A 12,706-nucleotide genomic window follows, 5' to 3' on the forward strand; every position below is an offset into this window, starting at 1 on the left:
CCCTGCCGCCCCGCCGCAGCTCACCCGCCCCAGCCGGCACCGCCCCAGCCGGCACCGCCCCAGCCGGCACCGCCCCAGCCGGCACCGCCCCAGCCGGCACCGCCCCAGCCGGCACCGCCCCAGCCGGCACCGCCCCAGCCGGCACCGCCCCAGCCGGCACCGCCCCAGCCGGCACCTGCTGCTCGCTCGTCCGCCCGCCCCTGCGGCGCTTCTCCCACGCTCCGGCACCGCCGCCGCTCCCTATGGGGCAGGAGCCACGGCGGCCGCGGCCGGCAGGGGCAGCTCCTCGCTTTCAAAATCATCATCATCTCTTTAAACCTCTTCAAGGTCTCTAAAATCTCCTTAAAATCTTGTCAAACTCCCAGAAACTCCTAAAACCGCCTAAAGAGGCATCCTAATCTCTTCTTTAAAACTCGCAGATGTTAAACCTTTTGGCACTCCCATCTCTTTGACACACCTGCCCAAAGATAGTAAAAATCCTCCTTTATCTTCTTCAGACCTTCGATCTCTCAAATCCTCCCTAGACCTCCTCAAACTTTCTTTTAGATCCTTTAAGTGCTCCTTTAAATCCTTTAATTCCTTTATGGAATGAAGCTGGAGGTGGGGAGATTCAGGCTGGATGTGAGGAGGAGGTTCTTCACCATGAGAGTGGTGAAACCCTGGAATGGGTTGTCCAGGGAGGTGGTCGAGGCCCCGTCCCTGGGGGTGTTTAAGAGCAGGCTGGATGAGGCTCTGTCCAGCCTGCTCTAGTGTGGGGTGTCCCTGCCCATGGCAGGGGGGTTGGAACTAGATGATCCTTGTGGTCCCTTCCAACCCTGAATGAAACTATGAAACTATGAAATCCACCAAGACCACCTCTAGCTCCCGCAAACAACCTTTCCATCGCTCTGTGATAAATGGAATGATGATTCATGCCAAATCGATGATTTTGATTAAAGCAAAAGCAGGAGCATGGATGATGAAACAAGGGATCAGACACTGGGAACTTACATATGTAACTAGAGTGAGATTCTTTTTAGGCTTTAGTATGATCAGTTGTTTATGATTAATTTGACTTGGTTTAGTATCGAGCAAGATTTTAAGTTTTAGCATAACCTGTTGTTTATTAATTTGATTTGTTTTAATATATGTATACTAGGGCCCTAGTGACATGTTAGCAATTAACAGCTAACAGTTGCAATATTATGAAACAACAAGTTGTTCAAGGATGAGAAGGGAAGAGAGATTGCTACAGAAGACGTGAACACAAGAGACAATTGTGAGAATCACAAGAACCTATGTGCAATCCATCCCTGGGAAGGACGTTGATTGTAACAGCAGAGCTAAAAAGATACAGTCACAAGGACTTAGCACACAACCCACCGGCTGTGCTGACCAGAAGATTACATCATTGAAAGACCAGCAGAAGGACAAACTAATTTAAATAAACCCACCTTTATATGCATATGTATTAAGAGTAGAATATTAAAAGGGGAGTTAGGAAGTGATTAGTGTGCACTGTGCACGCAGCGCTGTTTTGCATGTCTCTTGTTGCCTTAAGATTGCTCCTTTTGAATTAAAACTATATTCAGTCGACTTCAATTGGCTCAGTCATTTATAACAACTCTAATCCTCCTTAGATACCTCAAACCCTTCTTAGATCATTCTCACCCTCCCTAACAGCCCTCAGATCCTCCCTGTACTTCCTTAACCCCTCCTAGAAATCATAAAATCAATAAGGTCCGAAAAGACCTCAAAGATCATCAAGTCCAACCTGTCTCCCAACACCTCATGACTACTAAACCATGGCTCCAAGTGCCACATCCAATCCCCTCTTGAAGACCTCCAGGGATGGTGACTCCACCACCTCCCTGGGCAGCACATTCCAATGGCAAATTACTCTCTCTGGGAAGAACTTTCTCCTCACCACCAACCTAAACTTCCCCTGGCACAGCTTGAGACTGTGTCCTCTTGTTCTGGAGCTGCTTGCCTCAGAGAAGAGACCAACTCCCACCCGGCTACAACCTCCCTTCAGGTAGCTGGAGAGAGCAAGAAGGTCTCCCCTGAGCCTCCTCTTCTCCAGGCTAAGCAACCCCAGCTCCCTGTGAGAGTCTAATAAGTTTGTCTCTCTCTATGTGAGTCAACAAAGATAAAGTGATAGCAGAGCCACTGGAAAGAAGGTGGAAAGAATCCTGTCCACCAATCCTGGATGCAAATCAGCTTGTGATTGCATCGTGATAACACGGGACTACAACAATGGACCCAAGGACCCAGCCATCACACCTTTAGGGCAAGATAATCACCACCTGTTTCCTGAGCTTTGTCTGGATGGAGACAGGGTAGACGGAGATTCCCCCCTCCTCCAGCCAGGGTCTTGCCCAAACACACAGATTTCCTGCCACTGGAATTCCTGAGGGACAATATTTGACTACATACCTAAGGACTAAAAAACTGTATAAAAGACTTGAGCAACTACTGGTTTGGAGAGAGAAACACAGGAGAGAAACAGAGGAGAGAAACAGAGGAGAAAAACGGAGATGAAGGAAAACACAGGAGACGGGCCAGGCCGCTGAGAAGCCGGGACAATGCTGCTCCGGAAAAAAGAAGCAGCCCGGAGGACCACAGCTCCAGCCAAATCCTCAGCACCCCTTCTCTACAGACCCAGGCTGCCCAGAGGAGCCTCAGCACTGTTCCTGTATCAACCCAACATCTCCCCAGAGGACCACAGCTGTTCTCCAGCAAAAGCCTCACCACGGTGTCTCTACAAACCCAACATCTCCTGCAGCACCTTTCCTCCACAGACTTTATCTTGGGGGGGATGAGGGGTGTGGTAATATAATTCCTTTCCTCTTCTATCTCTCGTCTCTCTCTCTCTCTCTCTTTTCTCCCTTTCCCTTCTTATGTCCACTTTCTCTATTTTCTCCCTCTTCCTTTCTTATGTCCACTTTATTTATGTAATAAATAGTCTAGCTGTTGATACTTTGGCCTCGTTTGAGCCTTTAATTTCACAACACGGGAATATTTAAAAGAACTGTGTCTCTGGACCGAGACATCTAATGTCTCCGGACCGTGACACTCCCTCAGCCTCTCCTCACAGGGCTGTGCTCCAGACCCTTCCTCAGCTTCCTTGCCCTTCTCTGGACACGTTCAAGTGTCTCAATGTCCTTCTTAAACTGAGGAGCCCAGAACTGGACACAGGACTCAAGGTGTGGCCTAACAACATCCTTAAGTGTTTCAGGAGTTGCCTCCCCTCTTACCAAAGGTGATACAGCCTCTTTTTTTCCCTTAATCCCTTCAGAAGCTGCTTGCCCATCCAGGCCCAGAGCCTTGCCCTCGGCTCATCTTTCGGCACGTGGGCGCAGCCTGTTCCTGTGCTTTCAAGAGCTCCTGTTTGAAGTAGGTCCAACCCTCCTGGGCCCCTTGGTTCTTGAGGGCTGCTGCCCAGGGGACTCTCCAAATCAGTTGCTTAAACAAGGGGAAATCTTCCATCTGGAAGTCCAAAGTGAGGGTTCTGTTACTGCTGCTCCTTATTTCTCTGCATATTGAAAACTCCACTAGCTCATGGTGGCTGCACCCTAGGCAGCCTCCTACCATCACATCTCCCACCAGCCCTTCTCTGTTTGACACCAGCAGGTCAAGCAGAGCCTGACCCCTGGGACGCTCACTTGATGGCTGCATCAGGAAGCTGGGAATGAGGGAAGAGCCTGGAAATGGTGAGGCAGCAATTAGGCCTTGTCCCCCCCATAAAGGGGACTGGATACAAGGTTGCTGTGGTGGCTCAGGCTGGTTGCATCCCCTCCGATGCCACCACACAAGCCACAGCCGCGGTGTCCCAAGGGTGCAGCCCAGTAGGTGGACATGGGAAGCTACGAACCTCATCCCATAATGCCCTGCTCCCTTATAAAACCATCAGCAAGGGACCTGTACTTCCTCTTTCTTCCCTAACCATTTCTATGGAGATTGGTTCCTATCTGGTAATGGGGGTTGGGGGGGGAGGGGAGGGCTCATCTCACGGCCTTTTGGGCCTGGCTAGCCCAAGGCTGGGGGAAGGGCAGTTTCATATCTGGCTAGCTCAGATTAGCCTAACAGTGGAGGAGGGGGCAGGGAAGAAAGAGCCCTGGTGGGTTTGGATGCACCCTCAGGTGGGGGTGGGATGCTTTGGGTATGCTTTGGGATCTCTCTTTTGTCACGGTGTTTGTGCTTCTCTGTAAAATTTTCACTGCTTTTCCATTTAAACTTTCGACCACCTTTGCAATCCCATTGTCGGAGTCTCATTTTTCGCCCGTGGTGGGAGGATCGGCCCTTCAACCCACCACAGCTGCTAAGAGATTTTAAGTTGTTTTCATGGAGTTTCCAGAGGTCTTGAACAGTTTTGGAAAGATTTGTTGACTTTTCAGGACGTTTCCAGGAGGTTTGAGGACACTTGCATGACCTTTCAGCCACATTTGAGTATTTGTGAGAACCAAAGGCTTGCTAAAGTCTCACCGACACGCTTAATGTGATGCCTCAATAGGTGGCTTGGGGGAACTCCAGGAGGAGATGTTAATAGATCTTAATGAGTCTTTAGGTGTCCTGAAGAGTGCAAAGGGATGTTGATGATTTTTCTGTGTTCTTCAGCATTTTTGAAGGCAGATGAACACTCACAACACTGTTGAACACTCAGCATATCTCTCCAGAATTAGTTTCTAGGAGTTTGTACAGAGATTTTAATGACATTTGAAGAGATTTGTACTATCTTTGGGCAGGTGTGTCAAAGAGATGGGAGTGCCAAAAGGTTTAACATCTGCGAGTTTTAAAGAAGAGATTAGGATGCCTCTTTAGGCGGTTTTAGGAGTTTCTGGGAGTTTGACAAGATTTTAAGGAGATTTTAGGGACCATGAAGAGGTTTAAAGAGATGCTGATGATTTTGACAGCGAGGAGCTATCCCTGCCGGCCGCGGCCGCCGTGGCTCCTGCCCCATAGGGAGCGGCAGCAGTGCCGGAGCGCGGGAGAAGCGCCGCAGGGGCTGGTGAGCGGCCGCCGGGCGGCAGGGGCTGAGGGGGACGCCGGGAGGCCGCTCTGAGCCCTGCCAATCAGGAGGGTGGGACGGGGGAGGGGCTGTGCCTGCAGCCACAGGGGCGGATCCTGCGATGCCATTGGCCGGGAGGCAGGAGAAGGGCGGGGCGGATACAGAACGTGGTCGGGGTTATGGTAATAAGGGGCGCGAGGCATGGCGGGACTCCGGGCGCGGGGGCAGTCCGGCGGGGCTTGAACGGAGCTGGGTGTCCGCGAGAGCAAGCGGGCCCGTGCGGAACTGTCGGGGAGCGGAGCGGGGAGGCGGCTGCGGGCGGCAGGGCGGTGCGCGTGAGCTAGGGGAGCGGGGCGGGGCATGGGTGGGTGTGTTGGGGTTTGTTGTGTATCGCTTCTCGGCCTTTTGGCTAAGATCAAGTGTAGTATCTGTTCTTATCAGTTTAATATCTGATACGTCCTCGATGAGAGGACTTTATATTAAACGGATTTTTGGGCGTGGGAGTTGGATCCGGAGCTTGCTCCCTCCGCTCCGCGCATCGTCCTGGTATTGCAGTGCCTCCGGGAACGGTGCACCCCTGCCTGGGGATCTTTCTTGGGTTAACAACAGATCTCAAGCCTTCTCTTCCTTCTTCTTCTCTCGCTCTTCTGCAGCTCTTCCCAACTGCTCCGAAGGGTTTTTGATCCCAGCCTGTGCTGCACAGCCTGCAGCTCCCAAGAAGCTTTTACAGGTGCTCTCCCTGCCCTGCACAGCGGACACTTTACAAGGCATTACAAATCTTCTTTGCATCTCAGAACCAGAACCCCAGAGCCTGACACATCCCTCGCTGATTCTCTAGGCAGGGCTATGCTCCCCCCACACTTGGCTCCCTACCATGGATGCTTCCTGGCCCCAAACTCACACTCTGGCTAGGACCCAGCGGCCGGAAGATCTCGCGCTGCACGGGAAGCTGGGGCCCCGCTCCTGATAGCCAATAGCGTTCAGGTGACGGTGCCAGCAGCCGGCAGTGACGCACACCTCAGCTACATAGTGCTGCGTCGCTCACTGACAAAGGCCATTTGCCCTCCACACGTTGGTGTCTGCGAGCCGATGGACCGAGCGGCCTGGGGTTGGTCCTGAACCAGGTCGCCGCGCCTACGACAGGCAACAGAGCTGAATGGAGAACAGAAAGCAGGACAAGGAGAGCTGCTTTGAAACTGGAGAAGGCAGAGTCAGGCTCAGGGAAGGGAGACACTTGGGATGCTGAGAGTGCTGAGCCCCTGGCCCAGGTTGCCCCACGGGGGAGATGCCCCACAGCAGCACAGGGCTTTGCCTTGCGTTTTGGAGAGGGAACCTGGAGCAAAGAGCTGCTCAGCATAGCCCAGGGCCCTTTGATCCCCCAGGAGCCAGGTGGGAGAGCTGCTGCTAGCCCAGGCTGGGCTGGGCAGAGGGACTCCCCAAAGGACTGGCCCTGCCAGGAGAGCAGAGCAGGCTGCTGGCTCAGGAGTCCTGCTGCCAGCAGCTGAACCTCTCCCTGCTCTCTGTGCACCTCCAGCTCTCCTCAGCTGCCCTGGAGCAGAGCTCCTTGGAGCCTGCCCCATCAGAGGAGGTCTTTCAGCACTCCCTCTCCCAGCAGCTCCACAGAAGGCTGCTGGCTCTGTGGAGCAAGGGCAGGGGGAGTGCTGGAGCACGGAGCTGTAACGTTTGCCCTCTGCAGGCTGCTGGCAATCTGCCTCTTGTGGGCAGCAGGAGTGGCCAGAGGTGGGAGATGCCCCATCCCTGGCACCACTCCTGGGGCAGTGCAGTGCTCAGCAGGAAGGTCTGCAGGCTTGTGGTGCCCAGACCCAGCCCTGGCAGCGCTGTGGCGGGCAAGGAGCAGCTGAACAAGAGGGGCAGAGGAGCTCTCCCTGGCCAGACAGGAGGGGAGTCCTCTGCTCAGGGCTTGGCTCCCCAAGCCCCCTCTGCAGAGGCTGCAGCAGGGGAAGCTGAGCGTGCAGCAAGCTGCCCGTGGGGGCAGGGCTCAGCTCCTGCTCCCAGCCTGGGCTCTCCTGCCCACACTGCCCTGCCAGACCTCCTGGGGGGGACCCCAGCCCAGCTCACCTCTTCCACGGGGCAAAACCTGACTCGCAGGTTGCACCACTGCCCAGGGGCCAGGACTCCAGCTGAGGGAAGCACCTCAAAGACAGAGGCCTTGGCCTTCAGCTCCTGCAGCAGCTTCTGACGCCTGCTGGCTGGCAAAGCTTTGTCCACCTGAGCACAAAACCAGAGGGGTGAGGTCTCCTTGCTCTGGCAGGACACAGCTGGCTTCCTGCAGTGCTGGCACTCGTGGCCTCAGACCACCCATCCCAATCAGGTGGGCCCAGCCCTGGCCTAGAACTGGTGGCCAAAGACAGAGGCAGGACAGGCAGCTGGGGAGGCTGCTCCTGACAAGAGGAGCAAGGGCTGAAGGTGGCAGAGAAGGGAAGCAGCAGCTGCTCAACAGGCCCAGGGCACCCTCCAAAGCCTCAGCCCAGCTGGAGCCCAAGTGCTGAAGCAGCCAGAGGAGCAGAGGAGGCAAGAGAGAAGCAGGAAAGGCAGCCCAGAAGATGCAAGTGGCAGAGTGTCTGTGCTTTACCTTCTGAGCAGGCTCCTCCCTGCTGAGGAACCACTGACAGGGCACTGGCAGCTGGTTGTAGAGCCGAGTGGTCTCCTCCTGGCACTGCCCACACTGGAGAGGGGAGAAGTCCAGCCTGGCCCTGGAGAGGCTGAGGGAGGGCACAACCCCCCTGGCACGCAGGAGCAGAGGAACCGTGGGGCCTCCTGTCACCTGGTGAGGCACAGAGCAGCCAGGTGAGCTCCAGCTGGCCTCTGCTGCTGGCCCCAGCCTGCCCCCGCAGGGGGTGAGGGCAGAGGGAGGGGAGGAGGCACAGGGCACCTGGATGGGCAGCAGCAGGGCCGCCTGGCCCAGCGGCAGCCTGGCACTCTGGGGCTGCAGGCACACGGTGAAGCTCCTGCTCTGGGAGCAGGGCAGCTGCTCCACGCGCTCCAGCTCCACGCTGAAGCCTTCAAGAGATGGACAGGAAGCAGCTGAGGCACAGGGGACAGCAGCTGGGGCACCAGCAGCCTAGGGCCACCTGAGTGTCCTGGCTGGCAGCCCTGGCAAGGACTCTGCCTCTCCAGAGCAGCTGCTGCTGCTCCTTCTCCCCCGGCACCGCTGCAGGCCCAAAGCTTGGCACAGCCAGAGCCCAGGCCCCAAGGGGGGAAAGGAAAAGGTTTCAGCTGAGGAGCTGCAGCAAGGCCAGGGAAGGACACTCAGACCTCTTCAAAGGAGAATTTCCAGCTAAGATTTGCCCATGCCCTGCTGCTGCCTAGAAACAACTGAGGGAGGCCTCTGGGCACCCTGCAGACACAGCAGGGCAGCACTTGGTGCTGCTGCAGCCTTGCCTCAAGGGCCGCTCCAGAGGCCTGTCTGGACACACCACAGCCCCTGCCAGGCTGTCTCCTCAGCCAGGGCTGAGCACAAGTGCCACGACCTCAGGAACTTCACACCAAGCAGCTCAGCAGCACCCAGGCTCCAGCTCCTTGCAACACGAGGCCAGAGAGCACCCAGAGAAGCTCAGCTGCTGCTGCTGGCAGCCAAGAGCAGAAGGTGCTGAGAGGTGCCCAAGGTGAGCAGCCCACCCAGCCCCTGCAGGGCAGGGTTAGGGCAGCCACAGGCAGGCCAGGCCCCTGGGCACTGCTGGCCAGCAGAACTCAGGCTCCAAAGCAGCAGGTCCCCAGCAGGACAAAGCTCCCCAAGAGCTCCCCGTGGCAGTGGCTCAGGCTGAGCTGCCACAGGCAGCTCTTGCAAGGCCACAGGAAGGGTCTCCAGCACTGCCTACCTGTGCCACACAGGAGCTGCCCAGGCACTTGGAAGGACACAGGGAAGTGCCCCAGGCTGGTGACCTTCACGCTGCGCCTGTGGATGCCACCCAGCCCCACGCAGCCAAAGTCCAGGATGTGCTCAGGCAGCTCAGCTCTGCAGGGGGGAGGGAGGGCACTCCTGACCCCACAGCCTGGCCACGTTGCCATGGCATGGGAGGTGCAACTCCAGGGCAACGACTCAGCTCAAGCCCCTGGAGCCCAACACCTGAGCAGCTGGTGCCAAGACTCTGGCCGGTGCCAGGGAAGGCAGGGCCCAGCTTCTAGCAGCTCCCAGGGGCACCTTCAAGCACAGCTGGCTGCCAGTGGGCACTGCCCACAGCTCCTGGGCCACTGCACACAAGTCCACTGCACCTCCACTGCTCTCAGTGCAGCTGCTGAGCCTGGCCTACAGCCCACCCCTGAAACTGCTTCAGGACCTTGTCAGCAGAGTTCTCCCTCCCCCTCCCCCCCCAGGAAATCTTCACCACTCTGCACCCAGCTCTGTCCCCAGAGCCCCAGGGGCCACAGCCACCAACCCCTGTGAGAGCCACAGGAAGGTCCTGTCCAGAGCCATCCCACGGGGAAAACACAGCCAGGATCTGTTCTGCACAGCACCTTCTGCCTGAGCTGGAGCCTGCTGCTCCCACTGCTCAGCATCAAGGAGCAGAGGGAAGGACCAAGCGACCCAGGGCAGCCCTGCAGTCCCACCAGCAGCCAAGGTCCCTGAGGGAGACTTTGCCAACCTGCTCTTGGGGTCAGATGTGGTCTGGTGGGACCAGGAAGCCAGCTCTGAGCTGCCTCTTTCAGGGCTGCCCAGCAGGGATGGTGTTTGGGCTGGCTGGAGGGGCCTCATGGTCTGCACTGGGTCCCCTCAGCTCTAGGAACAGAGCCCAGCATCTGTGGGGAGCTGAGCACCCCCAAAGCTCAGGGAAGTGAGGACACTCAGCTGCTCCCAGGCAGCAGGGCACAGCTCTCAGGAGCAAAGCCTTTGTGCTGCCCACAGCTGTGGCCAGCTCTGCAGAGCCCAGCAGCTCTCAGCAGCAGGGCTGCACTGCTGGCTGTCACCCCCAGAGCACCTGCAGGTGGCTGTGGAGGTCTCTACTCACTTGAGAAGCCTGCGGCGAGCCTGCAGCCTCAAGGCAGCTTCCTCTGGGGCACTGCAGGCCACAGCTGCCTGCTGCTCCAGGGTGTGCTCCTTGAGCAGGATGTCCTCCAGCTGCACCTGCAGCCCAGTGTCCAGCTGAGGCAAGGAAAGACAGGGGCTGCTTAGCCAAGGTCCTTCCCAGGGCATGGGCTTGGCTCTGAAAGAGGATCCCATCCTGCTCTTCTCGAGGGGGTGATGGAGTCCTCTTGTCTCACTGCTCAGTGCCTGGGACACCTCCAGCTCTCTTGGGCAGCACCTTCTCTCCAGAGCTACCAGCTCCAGCACCCTCACCTGCCCAGACACTGCCTTCAAAGCTATGCCAGACACAGATGGACAAGGCAGGAACTTCTCAGAGCTCCAGGGATTTGCCTGCCCACAGGGAGTGCCGAAGCAAGCTGGACAAAAGCCCTCTGGAGCAGGAGACCAGGAGAGAGCTGCTGCCTCTTGCAGATGAGAGCTGAGCACAGTCCCAGGGCCAGCCCAGGCTGCTGCTCTCAAGCTCTGCAAACCTGGCAGGGCTTGGCCTGGGTGGAACAAACAGCCCAGGGATGGGGCCCCATCAATTCACCCCCATGAGCATGGCCTGCAGGATCTCAGCCAGCTGCCAGGAAGCTCCTCCAGCTCCAGCAGGGACAACCTCCAGGGGTGGACAGCCCCTGGGGCAGCACTCAGCTGATGAGAGTCATGGCTGAGTGTGGGCAGGGAGGTCCCACCTGCTAGCAGGGCCCCAAGAAGCCTGTTGTGGGGTACAAGGGGATGCAGTGACACAAGGGGGAGAGGCTGGCTCCTGCCACACAGGGCAGCAGCTGTTCTCACCGTGGCAGCCAAGTCATCTGGGGTTGGTTCTGTGGCTGCAGCCTCCCCCAGGACATCTGCTCTCTCTCTCTCATTGTCCTGGGCCAGCTCCCCTCTCAGCTCCTTGAGAATCTTCTCCCATCTCTTGTTTCCTGAGGGCAGAAACCCCCCCTCAGGTGGCAGCGTGGGCATCTGAGCTGGGCAGCCCCCTCCCCACACCGCCTCTCCCAGCAACGCTCCTCCAGCAGCTCTGGGCAGTGGGAGCTGCTCCTCCTGCCTGCAGCCTGAGCTTCAGCCCTGCCCAGCTCCCTCCCCCAGAGCAGCAGCTCAGCCCCTGCCAGCTGATGCCCATCCAAGCCTGCCCAAAGCCCTGCCTGCGTCTCGCCCGGCAGCTCGGCAGGGCTGCAGCAGGGAGTCTGCCGGGACACAGCCCCCAGGGACTGCCAGAGACTCAGGAAGCAACCAGTGCTGCTCTGAGAGCCCTGCAGCCTCCAGGCTTGGCTGTGGGAGATGGGGGAAGAGGCAGGGGAGCATTCTGAGGAGCAGCCAGGCAGTGCTTGCCTTGGATGTTCCTGGGCAGGTGCAGGCAGAGCCTGGGAAAGCTTCCCTCTCCTCTCAGGCAGATCTCCTCTGGTTGCAGGTGACCCACTTGGAGCTGGAAAGCCTTGCAGAAGGCCCCAGGCACTTCTGGCAGGTAAGAGACTTTCAGCACCTGCTGCTGGCCGGCTCCAAGGCTACCCTGCAGGGAGAGGAGGGAGGGAATGCAGCAGAAAGGCTTGGCTGGAGCTGAGGCACAGCTGCCCTGGAGGGTCTGAAAGGCCTCTTCCAAGCCCAAGGATCCTGTGAGTCCATCCCCCTCAGCAGAGGCAGCTCCCAGCCCTGGCTGCTGCTGGGGGATCTTCCTCTCCTCTTCTCTTTCTCCCCATTTGTTCCCTCCAAGTCCAGCCAGGGCAGGCTGGCACAGGCACAGTCCCTTGTGCTGCCCCCATCCTCACCGTGCTGGGCACCACCAGGGGCACGCCGGGCAGGGGGCTGCGGGCAGTGCCCGTGCCAGGGCTCAGCACCACGAAGGGGAAGGGCAGCTTCCCACTGTTCTGCAGGGTCAGCTCCACCTCTGTGACCATGTCCCACAGCTGCAGAGAGGAGAGAGGAGTGGGCAGTTAGAGACAGGCCTGGCACTGGGCATCTCCTGCAGCTGGCACTGGGGAAGGAGCCAAGGGAGGCAGTGCAGCAGAGCAGCAGAGCAGAGCTGGACACTTGGCTCCCAGCTTCACCTGGGGACCCCCAGCCCCAAGGGAGCTCTGGGCCCTGCACAGGAGCTGAGCTTTGGGGCACCCTGCAGAGGCACAGCAGCAAGCACCCAGAGATCAGGCATGGAAGCAGAGAGGAGCTGAGCTCTCTGCACCTGGAGGGGCCCTCAAACCCTTGGCTGGAGCAAAGCAGCTGGCATCAACACATGACAGAGGCAAAGGCACCTGCAGAGCTGGCAGTGACACAGGGCAGACAGAGCACCAAGCACAGGGCCAACAGCTGGAAACAGCTGGGGGGGACTGAAAAGGGAAGTGGGGGTGACTCTGGGACATTGCCCCCAGGATGGGGACTGGCAAGCCCAAGAGGGCTTCCTCTTGGCTTTCTGTTGTTGATGACCCCAGAGCATTACAGCAGCCTCTTCCTGCAGCTCAGGCTTGAGCAGCAGCTCAGCAGCTGCTGTCTGGAGAACACAGCCCTCTGGAGGGCAGCGCTGGCCTCCTACCCACCCCAGGAGGCACCTCCAGGTGCCTTGGAGAGGAGAACTTCCCAGCTGAGGTGGGGTGGAGCTTGGCAGCAGGATGCATCACTCCGAGGTGGTGCTGCCAAGCCCTGGAGCCAACACAGCAGCTGGCCCTAGCCCTAGGCAGGCAGCCCCCAGCAGCCAGGGC

At 58.0% G+C, this 12,706-nt stretch overlaps 1 non-coding gene across 1 annotated transcript; it reads left to right on the forward strand.

Moving 5' to 3' along the window:
- The first annotated feature begins 5,376 nt into the window (after window positions 1–5,376).
- Window positions 5,377–5,567, forward strand: LOC137442670 (U2 spliceosomal RNA). The gene has a single exon (XR_010987724.1). It is a non-coding gene; the product is annotated as a U2 spliceosomal RNA (small nuclear RNA).
- The last annotated feature ends 7,139 nt before the right edge of the window (window positions 5,568–12,706 follow it).

Source organism: Melanerpes formicivorus, unplaced genomic scaffold (genome assembly GCF_026170545.1).
Source record: "Melanerpes formicivorus ecotype bairdi unplaced genomic scaffold, bMelFor1.0.p_v2 SCAF_7, whole genome shotgun sequence".
Classification (NCBI taxonomy): domain Eukaryota; kingdom Metazoa; phylum Chordata; class Aves; order Piciformes; family Picidae; genus Melanerpes; species Melanerpes formicivorus.